At 42.3% G+C, this 14,219-nt stretch overlaps 1 protein-coding gene across 2 annotated transcripts in view; it reads right to left on the bottom strand.

Annotated features, from left to right (window-relative positions):
* Nucleotides 1-14,219, bottom strand: part of LOC147747399 (serine/threonine-protein kinase TNNI3K) — a 2,862,006-nt gene that overhangs the window by 455,586 nt on the left and 2,392,201 nt on the right. The window lies entirely within an intron of this gene.

Genomic DNA, 14,219 nt, shown 5'->3' with positions numbered 1-14,219 from the left:
AGACCTGGGGTAAGGCTTTTGCAGCGGTCTATGCAAGGTGCTATGGCACCCCGTCTATGGCAGTGCTCCCTACGGTCCTTAAACGTGTACAAGATGATCACGTACCGGAGTCTGCGGTTGAGTTGGGTATGCGCCTGTGTGACACCTTTGATGTGGTTTGCGATCTCGTGCTTGCTAATGTCAAGGGGGATGCAGTGAACTTTCAGGTTGCTAACGCTTTGGCGGCGCTTCCCGATGCCGAGAAACCCCGGCAGTTAGCGAAAATTATTGTGGCGGCCTATAAAACCGTGGGTCGCAATAGTAAGGGTCTTACGCCTTTTTCTGTTAAGGAGAAAAAGCAGCCCCAGGGACAAGCTTCGGAAATGGAAGTTCAGCCCAAGTATAAGAAACAGAATTGGCCTAAAAACAGAAACAGGGAAAGCAACAACAACAAACACAGGATTCTCGTCCTGCCTCTCCGTTGCCTGCGCAGTCGGAACGTGTTTATGACTTGCGCAATTGCGCGATGATTACATCTCCTGATCGATTTCAGGCTTCTGAACAATGCTCTCCTTGTTCCTTTCAGGACTCATCAGCCCCGTCAACCGGTTGTGGAGGAGGCGGCAGGGGTCGGGGTGGCCAGCAAGGACGTGACCAGCCCCGCCCGAAAAACGGTGCAGAAAGGCAGGAAGGCTCGACACCGAAGAGACCGCAGTTTGCCAAGAAGAAAGTCGCAGCCTTAACAGCGCATCGATATGCCACAGATAGTGAGAACGCGGCTTCGGAATCTGATGTGGGCTCTGACCTTGCTGGACAGCGCGGCGGAGATTACCATAGTGAGAGAGGCCCTGCGTTCACTACTGAAGGTGACAGTGACTGATACTTATGTTGTGATTGAAACAGCTGATACAAGAGTTGCTAACCCTGATAGACTTTTTGAAATCGTCCTGTTAATCGAGGGTGACATACAGCAAACCATTAAAGGGGTATTTTGGGAAAATCTTTCGTCTACATATGACATTTTGCTTTCGGAGGCTGACTGGCCCACACCTTTTGTTCTCGCAGCTCTGCGAGGGAAGGAGGTAATCCTCCCCAGTTTCGCGAACACAGTCTCGAAAGAGGATGCGCTGCATTCTGCAGAAGAGTGGGCGCTGGCTCCAGCGTCGGCTGTGTACTGCAATCAATGTGGTTGGGATAAATTGTCCCCATGCCTCGAGATTCCTTTACGGTCTCAGCCACAACCTCAACCTCAATATCCCATACGGCGTGAAGCAAAGGCTTCCGTCGCGGCTATCCTTGAACAATTGGAATATCAAGGTGTAATTGAAACATGTGTGTCACCAATGAATAACCCTCTTTTTACTGTGAACAAGCAAGACGGTTCATATCGTTTGGTATTGGATTACCGGCATTTAAACTTGCATTGCCGTAACTGTGCAGTACAGAATACTCACGGCTCTGCCCAAGTGAATAGTCTTGTGCGTAAGCGGTTTAAAACCATGCTTGACATTTCCAATGGTTTTTATGCCCATCGATTGGATGGTCTAAGTTCCTAATGGACCTCCTTTACTTGCCACAGTGTCAAAAAACTATTTTGGCCTTTGCCTATGGGCTATCAGAATAGTCCTGGGATTTGTACTGCCCGCATAGTCTCTCTTTTGGAGAGAATTGACCCGGATGCTTGTTTGTATGTGGATGAAATATATCTCACAGACGACGAACTTTGGGAGCATCTGTGTTGAGTCAACGGAATAATTTGTACCTTTGCAAATATGGGTTACAAATTCAACTTTGCAAAATCGCACATTGCAGAGTACACAGTGTTGTTTCTGGGCTACGAGCTCAACAATGAGGGAAAAGGATTAGCTCCTCACTTCCTGGAGAAATGCGCACAACTGCGCGCTCCGACAACACTGAAAAAATTACAATCTTTACTGGGCTTCTTAAATTTCGGAAGAACATATATTCCGGAATATGCCCAGCGTATCAAGCCTTTATATGCTTTGATACAACCATCTTTTTCCAAATCAAGCTGGCTGCCTGAGCATTCAGCTATTCTGCAAGCCTTGCAAGCTGATCTGCTCGCTTCTAATTTCTTACTGACTCATGATAACCAGACCAACCTGGTGATAAGAATTATCCCTGGGATGGTAGGTTTCACGTACCTCACTGTTAATGAAGGAGACACAGTACCTATTGCTTACAAGTCACACTTGTACACCTCGGCTGAATTGCGCTTTTCCACTGTGGAGAAAGTTTTGGCAGCTGTGCAGATGGCAATTCTTAAGGAACGTGCCCTGTCACAGGGGAAGCGCATGTTGGTAGTTACCCTGTGTCCTGCCTTGGAGGCAGTCACGAAAGCCAGTGTACCAAATTCCAAAGCTTTGCACCCTCAATGGATTCAATGGGCTGCATCCTTGACATCCCAGGATGTCACGTTCATTTTTGACGCCTCATTACGATCGCAGGAGTACTTACAGTATGAATTCGTTCATCCGGCTCCTTTAGCAATGCGACCCCTGGAGGATTTCCATTGCATCATTTACACTGATGGTTCGGCGAAGGTTGCGCATGGCTCTAAACATGCCTACGTTTCCGCAGGCGCCATTGTGGTCGGTGCCATGGTGAACGATGAGTTCAAGTCCAGTGTCGTGCACACGCAGACACTAGGGGACTGCACTGCACAATTAGTGGAGATTCGTGCTCTGATGCTTGCATTCGAGTACGCAGATCCTAGTGTGACAACTCTAATTGTGAGTGATTCTTACTACTGTGTCCAGTCTTACAATGAGAACTTGTTCTTTTGGATTCAGAATGACTTTCGTGATTCCAAGGGTAGCACAATAAAACATAAAATGATCTGGGTCCGAGTGGCTGAGCTTAAAGAGCAGTTGCCACTTGTGTTTGTGATTCATGCTCTCGGCCATCAGAGTGTTGGAGTTCATGCTGTCGGTAACTCGCTTGCTGATGAAGCGGCGAAATCTGCAGTATCAAAATATTTAGTTGCAGCAGTTACACCGTCCAAAAGTAAAATAGATGATGACATCTTGGTGGCTGTTGCTGCCACTGAGAAGGGAGGTAAATATCCTGCGGGGTTCCCTTCGAGGTACACATACCACTTAAATCCCGATAAGGTTCCTTATGTGAAAATTCCTGATGTTGGGGAACGGTTGATTCCCAACTTGGATCGCAGGGCTATGTTGATTACAGCGGCGCATGAAGGTGTGGCGTCTGCGCATGCGGGCGTCTCGGCCACTGTAACTCATCTACAACAATGGTTCTGGTGGCGGGACTGTACAAACAGACATGCGATTATGTCCTTCAATGTGACATTTGCCAGCAGATTAAGCCTTCAACTGCTGCGCGTCTGCCTCAGACACAGTTGTACATATCTAATAATCCACTGGGTTGCGTTTACTAAGATCACTGCGGTCCTTTTTCTTCTGATACTGCGTATAAGTATATCTTAGTAGCAGTTGATTCATGCACACGCTTTGTGTGGGTCTGGCCCCATCGCAGCGGTGATTCACGGACTGTCATAAGAGATTTGCGAGTCTTTGTAGGGATTTTTGCCTGTGGTACCTTCCATTCGGATCAGGGTCCGGCTTTCGCCTCTAAGGCATATAAGGATGCTATGATTTCGTTGGGGGTCCAAGTCAAGTTTTCGTCTCCGTACAGACCTGAGGGTAATAGTGTAGTGGAACGAATGAACTGTGACTTAAAGCAATCTTTGACAGCACGAGTTATAGGCACTGGCAGAAACTGGTTGGCCCATCTCAATGGCATGCAGCGTGCTCTAAATAATCTCCCTAGAAGGTCTCTGGGTGGGCGGACCCCGTACAAAATGCTCTTTGGTATCAAGATGTATGTTCCTGACCTCGACGGTCTAGACTGCGTGGCCCAAGCCACGGCCTTTGACGTAGATGAACATTGCAATGTTTTACAGGATCTACAAAAGACCAGAGACAGTCTTGCAAAGGAACATTTGCCCTCCACGTCGGATGATGCGTTGCAGATCCCGGTAGTTGGCTGGCTACCCAAAGTTGGAGAACTGGTTCGAGAGAAGATCGATAACAAGAAAGAATTTGGTCCTTCCTATCCAGCACCGGTTCCCGTTCTTGGAGTGAAGGGCACAAGAACAGTAACTTTACCACCACTTCCAGGTCATAAGGAAAACAGGTTTATCTCTATTGACAATGTCAAGATACACAGGGTGGCCGATTCTTAATAGTATGACACCAGCAGTCTCCTGTCCTTCTGTTTTGGCCACTACTTCTAATGCTGAGCCAGAAGTGGCCATCGAGATGCCTGCTGTTTCCAATCCTTTATTAAGCACTTTTCCCGTTAATAACATTAATGACCTAGATTACACCTATCCTGCTGATTTATGGATGCCTGATTTACAAACACGTTTCGCCACGGAATCAAGGTTCTCCTTTTACTCTGTTTCAGTGAATTCGAAAAATCCCTCACGTTGTGCGGTTTATGCATCTTTATTTAAAAAACATTTTTTGATTCCCCCTTGGACATATATTTGGCTAGTACTTTTTTCAATTTACCTTTTTATGTCGATTGGTTTTGTGTTTTCTTTTTTTCGCCTTATCGATGGACACTATGTTGAGGAGAGAACATGCATTCGGCATCTTAATGGAACTTTAACCCCTCCTTTCCTCGTCACATTCTGCACACAGACTGAAGAGAGACTTGAATTTTGTAAACATCACTGCTTGGCCTGTTCTTGATGGGATTGTGTGGGATGCGGTTAAATTTCAAATCCATGGTCCTACTGAAGTGGTTAATGTCCCTAATGTACTCAGAGTGAACATGGGGGATGTGGTGAAACAAAACATACGTTCTGATGATTGGGATGTTCAGGCCGTAGAATCGTTATTCTCTGATTTGAAATATTAAGCTGCCTTTGATGCTGAGGATTTATATTTAGAATCTGCTAATTATGGTGAATTATTTTGCTTTCAACATTTTGGTAACCATTTTCTGCATAAAACAAGTTCCAGAAGGGGTGCTGTAAATTACACACAGTGGGAACATTGCCCAGTACCATTACAAGGCAGCTCCAGTACTTTTTTGAAAAAGTACACTTATTTTACTGACTTTAATCAATCAAGTCCTGAGTCCTTTTATTTTAAGGTGACACAAAAGTCCATGTCCAAGGTAAGACTTACCGATACTAAATTGTTGTATTCGAAGTCCTTTCTAGACAAATTGGCTGTAGAGGGCTATGAGCTATGGAAGGAAACCATTGACCTTAAATCGGTTTGGGGTTCTAAAAGTTGGCAGGTACAAGGCACTAAGGTTTTGCACCGTGCATGTCTCATCCCAAATCATATGTTGTTTTTAAATTCTACTATTTCCCATACAACATGCTTTGGATTCGCTACTTCAAAAAAATGAATACCCCTACTATTCCTGATTTGGAAGAATATTCCGGTTGGAATAATATCACACAGTATTCCATTCGAGAATTGCAAACATCATTGCACAATTCATCCTTTAATATATCCAGTTTGGATCCGAAGGGTTGGCTGATGTGGCAGAGAAGTTCTGATTCTTGCCAACATCGCTTTCTGGGTTTCACTGAAGGTTTTACACAAGTCAGGCCTGATCCATGTTTTGATACTGACCATACTGTCACCACTTACTCAGTAGGCAAATTGTGTCAGAATTGGCTACAGCATGCTACTTTGGCTGCAGTTAAATTACATCTATCCAAGCTGACGGATGATGTGGATTTAAATGATTTCATAAAGGGACCGGCTAGTGGTAGATCTAAAAGATGGATTTATGCGATTTACAATGAAATCTGGAAAACTTCACAGGTTGAGGCTGCTAAGCGCCTAAGGGCAATTGATCAAGCTAATTTGGAAAAGGTGCTTGCAGTTGTCGATAACAGTATTAACATGCTTTCTTCCCACATTTATACGTTGAATAATATTGTATCTTCTGTTGTTGATATTGTACATGATGAAGTGTCTGTATTATACCATGGTCAAAATCAATTGCGTTCTATTATGCAATTTGCATGGACCCTGCAGACGCTTAAGGCTGGTAGAGTGCCTTGGAATTACATAAACGTGTCCTCCCTCTTTGCCCCATTTAATTTGACTGACAAACAGTGCATGCTTTCTATGAGTGACGCGTACTTTTCCATGTTACACATTGAGAGGTTGGACTCTTTACCGTTCTCTGTAGCTGACGCCACTGCTGCAACGTGGCTTATCCACAGATTAATCACATTACCATTTGCCTTATACAAGCTTACTAATTGTATGCAACACATTGCAATAGGGAGATATCAACCATTAGGGAGCTCATTCCTCCACAAGGCATGGTCTCTTCCGTTCACATATAGGTGCCTGAAAGACGAGAAAGAAGTGTATCCTAATGGGGAAGAATGCACAGAGTCTCCTGACCATTCATTGATATGCAGGCACATCCAGTTACATGGTTCCTGTAATCAGGACGGGCCTAATTTAGCATGTGTTTTGAAAGGCACTCTGGTTCCCGCTATCGTTCCCACTTTCACATTACTGGTAAACGGTAGTTACTTACTGTTTAATAACTAAGAGTGTTGTGGGTTAATTAAAGGTATTGCTTATGTGGTAACTGTATCAGAGCGTGTTGTCTGTTGCGAAAACGTTCTGTATCCCCATACGCATGGGAATTCAGATGTTTCCATCTGGCCGCGCATCCCAACCTTGAAAGCAGAGTTCAATGGTATGAGTAGAATAAGAGCCCTTTTGTCTCAAAAAGAGGTGGCCCTGAGTTCGGCCCGAGAAACATTCGTCCTTCACATAGCTAACACGCGCATAGAGGTGCAGGCGCTTTTAAATACTGTTTTGCCGTTACATTTCAGCGAGCTGGTTCATCAAATCTTTGATGCCTCCTCCACTTCTGGCCTTGCTCACTTTTTTAAATTAGTTAGCAGTGGTCTTGTGACTTCATTCGAGAAAATATTTGGAGTTATCCCTGCCTTCTTTCACTCTATATTTTCAAGTCTGTTTGGTGGCTTCCCTATTTTGCTAGGATTGGCTGCAGGCGTTTTGGTGATATTTTGTTTTAATACACATGGATGCCCGTCCTGCGTTAGAAGCCGCAGAGCCCCTCCTGCCACTGTTTTGCAACCGGATGCTTGATTACTATGGCACCCTGCCGCTTGCAACTTTAAGCACAGCATCTGGATTATTGTTTCGATTTTCCTATTTCACATGTGTCCAGCCTGTTTTTCATTGCCTGAGCTGCGATTTCGACTGGGCCCTTGATTTGTGTCTCTGCTTGACGGTGTCTCCTGACGTCGATTTTAACCATCTGATGAGCCCCGTAGTTTCTCAAGAGTTGGTTTGTTCTGGCGAAAGGATTATGGCCTTGGCAGCGATGCATGAACTAATGGGTCATTGGGACATACTCGCAGCGGCGCATGAGTTCTTGGCACAGAGCTTTCTTGAGAACCCACCGAGTTGTCCTCTGATTATACTAGAGGATCCAGTGCTGGAGGAGCACGTATGTTCTTTCCCACTACTTAATTGGATGGCTGAACTGTTTTCAGATGATGACAGTGATTACATGTTGGAGGCTGTTGCTGCATATTTTGCATATTCAGTCCTATCCTGAGAAGCCTTGGAGACTTTTGTTATTACGCACGTACCTGATTATATTTTTTGGACGGTGCCTTTTTTCTTACAAAAAATTCTTTTTATACGCCCCAGCCCTATTGACTTATACGAAAGGGGCCTTGTGTTGAAAAGTTTAGACCATTTCATTTGGCCGCTGTAGGCCATCATATCTGCTTTTGAAAATTAGCTTAGCTCATTATTATTGAACTCTGCTTTCATGTTATGCCCCTGTTCTGGTCTTACCTTACCTCGATTTTTGACCGTGCTCGGATCATTGGGGGGGTGTCATATAGCTAATTCTTTTCTATATACTGTTTTAAGTTAGCATGAGCTTATTGAAAGTTTAAACGCCATTTTTCCTTTTGCTTCATTTTTGCACACGACATATAATTGTTTTAGCTTTCAACCCAGAAGAGCATTATGATTTACTTGAGAAATAATATGTTATTGCTCTGATATCAGTTTTGCTTGGTACACTGTCTGCACAGTGAGTGCTGAATGCTACAAGGATAACTCGACACAGTGTTGTTGTGAGGTCTGATCTTCACACCTCCATAGATATAACACACATGCTGCTGCCAAAATCTGGCTCTAAGCGGGTTTTATATTGTTGTGCTGCACACACACGTAACACACTTGATGGTGCTTCGGATGCAGAGAGCTGGTGGAAGATGATGTGATCCTCTGCCACTGAGATTTTGAGGTATGGGCCCGCCCTGCTAAAACCCAAATGAGACCTTCATAGATATAAAATACTATGCTAAATAGGGAGGGTGAGAATTAGGTGTTGTTAATTCCTATTCATTTCAGCATCTTAGTATGCTGTCACCATTCGCCTTTTATGGATTAGTAACTATGCTGATAACTTTGTTGCTTATAATATGTTTGCTAGTATTGTATAAGATACTGCATTTGAGAACCCTGCATTAGTAAATAAATATTTCAAATATGTACGTGTCCTCATTTACTCCACGTTCTGGTTTGAAATGATTACATAGCGAAAGAGTGTTCATGTGTTCCAGGATACCTGAGGTAATCTAAGTTCATGTTCTCGTTTGTCTAAGCTTTGGGAGTTTGTTATGACCAATGAGACACTGTGGCTAGCTCGGTAAGGGGATTTTGGGTAATGAGGTGAGTTTTGGGCCATCCTAATTCACCGAGGTTCCAGGTCTCTACGCACAGTTCTGTAGGAGAACGGAATTCCCGCTACAGCTTCTTGTCACCCCTGAGGGTATCTAGATGCTGGCAAGGTCCAGTTGATTAGCCAAATAGTCAGACCTTCAGGGAATTTCGGAACTCTGATTGAGATGGGGAGGTCTGTAGATGAAAGGGTTGCTTGTTCCATGTGTTTTCTGCTAGCTAGGGGAAGAAGCGACCTCCACATCTCCTACGTCGGATGGGTGAGGGTTAGAGAAAGGGATGTGGGTGGAGGTGTCTGGTGGGCTGTTGGAAGTTCAGGCTGTGGTTCAAGTAGGCAGGTTTGCAGTTGTGTAGGGCCTTGTATGCATGGGTCAGGAGCTTAAGCTGGCATACTTTCTATAGAGGGAGCCAGTGGAGTTCCTGAGGTAGGGCTGATGTAGGATTTATCTAGGGAGATACAGGATGAGTCTGGCTGAGGCTTTTTGTGTGGTCTGTAGTCAGAGGACTGAAACCATAAATAAAAATCGAAAAATGTGTGACACCTAAATATTACAAAAAATGTAATGAATAATAATATTGGTTACAAACATACAACTAATTTTTATATTGCTAATCATCACAATATAAATAAAATAGCACAATACATTGATACTAAAGACAAATAAAAGTAAAATAAATGTTTTATGAATAAAATTAAATTATGCAAAAGATCAGGAACCCAGGGTGATGGATTCAGAGACCTAGATTGTGTGTTATGGTCACTGCATGAGTTATGTCAATGCTTACCAAAAGAAGAAAGAACAAATTCGTTCTGGAGTCCCCTAACTCACCGGGGTTTCCCCACGGTTACATGCTTCATCATTGGGGCCATCCCAGTTCTCTACGAAAAGGGGCGTGCTGCGACTAGCGAACTACGCAGGAGCACTATATTTGTGAACAGACTATGTGTGGTGTAAAGTGATGTGGTGGTGGAGTGGGTGTGTGAATTAAAAATACCGTGCTAGTGGGCCTCAACAAATTTATTCTGCTCCTAGTTTGGTATGTTAAAATGGGGGTGACACTGCTATTTAACCTTAAGTCGGGTCAAATCAGTGTTCTATGGTCAACATGTTTCAAGCTCCCCAAGCTTTTCATCTGGACCATACAGGGTCCAGCCCTGTATATACCACTCCTATATTCTAATGAATAGGATTAGTGAGATTATTCTTTATGCGCTGTTAAATTTAAAACATGCGTGCTATACATACGATTTGTACCTTAACGATGTTTATGTATTTGTGCTTAATAGCACTTCATGGTCTCTGGTGGGGGCGGGATCACCTCATGGAAGCATTTTTACTTTCCATATGCCTGTCGATTACATTTTTCATTTTTGTATGACAATATGTTTTCTGATATTTTGTCTAAAGAATCTCATATCACTTGTTGACTTTATGCTTCTCTTTCACCATGTGCAGTGCTCTGCTGCCTTTTGGCTAGATTTGTGCTATAGAAATACCATTTGCATATAAACATTCATACATCCGTAAAAAGATGAAAAGAAATGAAAAGCAGGTACAGTGCTAATCCAAAGAATTGAACATGGGTTGGAAAACACTCAGAGAACTCACACAAATTTGTCAATAGGGGGCTTCTCTGAGGAACCCGCCACAACTTTAATTAGAAAAAAACAAACACAAAGTCAAAATATTCAAAGCTATGTCCACCATTACAAAAAAGAAAGACCACCCAAAAAATACCCCTTAAAGATTTTTGAGATCGTGAAACAGCTCACATTTCCAAATCAGACAGAATCATCAATATCTCCAAAGAAAATTGTGTTGAACACAAGGTGAAGTTTATAGTACTATTCCACAAACACCCAATGAAATCACAGAACTACAATTCCTACACTCCAAAAACTATGGATACTTGGATCTCGAAAGGATTGCTCAATACCACAGAAAAAACTGAACATTTCTCATGCTTCACTGAACCCATTCCTACCTGAGCTTACACGTAAATGAATTTCTCTGTTATTTCATATTACATCTACCTGGGCAATGTCTTTGTCCCAAGTTTCAGTCCCAGAATATCTTGCCTTTACCTAAAATATTCAGAATGCACTGTGCAGATCTGAATAAGGTTTACACTTCAATCATCCCTTCTAAAGAACTTAATTGAGAAGAAGCTAAAAAGATATGGCTAGTGCAATAACGTACTTGTAAAGTACCTGTCATGCTTCGTGTCAGGATATAGCACTGGATTGAAATCTTAACTATAGCTGATGATGGTTTCCTCATCCAAGGTGAAGGTGAATATGGCCTCCTTATCCTTCTCAATTTATCGGCTGCTATAATTACACTTTTGAAAAGTATGGTAGAAAGAATCGTTCTGAATGACAAAATTCTTAGTTGATTCTCATTGCGGGTGAAAACTGTTCTCAATACTCAGAAAACATAGACAACTTCCTCTTTGACTTTATGACCTCCCAACAAAAGGGTCACCAAAAATCCTATTTTCTTTCCTAACCTGTTCCACTTTACTATGAAGCATCCGGCCGCTGATCTCAAACTCACGTTCAGGTAGATGGCATCCTACTTTAGTTGGAGATTTCCTTCTCTAAGATGTTGAATTCATGGAATAAATGCTTGGAGACTCACGTTCAGGCAGATGGCATCCTACTTTAGTTGGAAATTTCCTTCCCTAAGATGTTGAATTCATGGATAAAATGCTTGGGGACCTGCAAGTTTGAGTGTTACTTCACCACCTAAAGATCAACCTACTTAAAATAATGTTCCTCCTTTGTACCGACCTAATGTCCCTGTCCCGATTGAAAAGCTTAAACTCAGAACATTAAATTGTACGCCTTCTATTATAAAAAATAAATCTTAAACCTTTAGCCTTCAAGCTCTCATCAACACAATAGCATATGGGGGCAATTTGAGCATTTTCTCCTCCATGGAATGAAATATTTTATCCAAGAGCTAGATTTCAAGCTAGTAGTCCAATCTTTGATCTTGTCAGGAATTGACAATAATCTCCCAGTATCTAAGAATTCCCAAACTTCATCTACCTTCCCTAAGAGCTGCCCTACCTGGAGCTGCAAGGCTAGCCACAGGCAAAAGAATGGTCAACCACAAAGCAGCATATTCAAACTAGGTCGAGTCACACACAAACTTAGGCCCTCTTTACGATGGTGGTCGGTTGGACCGCTGACTATCATTGTATTGGTAAGGTGACTGTCCAACAAAGAGTCGGCAGTCCCACCTGCCATATTAGGATAAGACCATGGTGCAGGGAGTTGTAAAGTGCCTTTCTGTATTGCGACTTATGCTGCAGCCCAGGAAAAGGGCAACAGAACAAGCCTCAGTTAGAAAAAGGCACTTTGTGCACTTCCATGCACCATGTGCCAAACACCATGTGGGAGCCCTGCCCCCCAAAGTGCCTTTCTGTCTGGCTTTCATGGCGGTGGGACTTCCATGAAAAGGCAGTCGGAAAGTGACATCCTAATCCCTACAGAGGTACCTGAGCATGCACTGGCTCTATTGTAGGGATAGGAGTCCAACCACCACCCAATGGGATCTTGGATTCTTTAGGTGGTGGCGGTCCTACCCCTTACCTCTACATTCTGACCACCATTTCTGTAATCCGGCAGTCAGACCAATGCCCAGGATGTCAGGCGGACCACCACCGATGGCCTGTCATCGAATTGCCCCCCTATGTTTTTTGAGAACTCCAAAAAAACCTCACCCATTAACTCACCATCTCTGGCAGTGAACATATCCATTACAGTAAAGACACCCTTCTGTTAGAAAAAAAAGGATTAGAGAATGTGAAAGTACTAAATCAACCAGTCTTAGGAAATGCACTGTGAATGTGAAATTCCTTCACACTGGATATTTTCATCCTGTGCCTGTTTTTAGAGGGCTGAAATGTTTATTTCAGTGCCTCTGCTAGCTCTGAAAGACCTGTACTCCATTTTGTAGTTTTGTGAAACAGGTTGTGTATATGAAAATGTTTGATACTATGTTTGAGATTGTTTGATCCCACTATATGCTATTCACTGTCATATTCTATTTACCCAATGTAACTTAATTTTATTATATGTTATACTGCACTATTACAGATTATATTATTTTCTTCACTGTGTGTATGAAATTGCTCCTATAGAAAGTGATTTAACTTTCCCTCCCCCAGTTATTGTCCATACATTATAAAACTCCAAATAAATGAAATAATAAAGAAAGAAATATAACTCTGGGTATCCTTGCAATTAAGGAGTCGGACTCTGGCAAAACGGTGGCTTAGTGATACTGGTGCTCATCCATTGAATATTGTCGGCATTCTTAGCTCTACTGTGATGTGATGGAAATACGAGGAGATTTAAGCAAAGCCTCTTCATGAGTAACTGTAGTGTGTGTATGTACTAGATAAAGTGACAAATTAATGTTTGTGGTCCACATGTCCATTTACTAAAATGTTAAAATTGTTATTTGACAAAACTAGAATTTCATGAACATTCTAAGGTTATATTCAGAAATGTAACTTATTTTATTTGAGAGCAAACATATTTTTTTTCAGAAATATAAATTCTGAGATTTGGGGGACAAATTGGTAGCATGTTAAAATATATTAAATTACGCTATGTCAAAGAAAAGTAGTTTAGGAGATCTATTATTAATGTAGTTTCATTAATATCAGAGAACACGTGCTTCTATATCTCCTCTTACATGAACATTGTGGAGGAAATTTTCCATCTAAATTCATAAAGCTGGCCTGAGACTGTAAGACTTGTATAACCTGTCAGGGCTTGTAAGAAATCTGCAGCCTAAATGATAGCTTTGCTGTCCGCGCCTGCTCGATCTCTCTAGGTTTGCCCAATGCAACTTGAGATCATGAGATCTGTGCAACCTAATTTTTCCAGCATGTCCAGTCAAAATAAATTCTCATTCATAACCTATGACTGACATTCGACTAGAAAGTTCCAGCACAGAAACTAAACCACAAGGACCTAGAAAGAGGGCATACACAATTTAATAATACCACACTGAGGTGCACAGTGCGTTATAGATGCACTTTGAAGTGATTGGTGAATGCTCCCCCAATTTTTTTTTTTATTGTTCCAGTCTTCTCTTTTAATCTGACATAGAAGCGAATTTTCAGAATCATGAGTGATAACAAAAAACAAGGATGATGGACTAAATGTAGCACTTTTCATGTATTTATTTATTTAGTACAGTATCGCCTATATTTCATGCATGTGAGGTTAAAAATGCTGCCCAACATTTTCGCGTAGTTTAACCTTCAAAAACATTTGTACAACTTTAATGATGAAGTAACCTCCTTGTCCTACTTCTCTACTGAAGTTACAATACAATACCATTGTTACAGCTTTCACATATATTTGCACACCTTCATTTGAAGACCCATTTGTCACTGTATACATTAAGAAAAACATGGCCTTTAACGTTTGTAAAGCATAGATTA

This window comes from Lissotriton vulgaris, chromosome 1_1 (genome assembly GCF_964263255.1).
Source record: "Lissotriton vulgaris chromosome 1_1, aLisVul1.2, whole genome shotgun sequence".
Classification (NCBI taxonomy): domain Eukaryota; kingdom Metazoa; phylum Chordata; class Amphibia; order Caudata; family Salamandridae; genus Lissotriton; species Lissotriton vulgaris.
The sequence above is the reverse complement of the archived record's forward strand: the minus strand, read 5'-3'. Positions and strand labels throughout refer to the sequence as shown.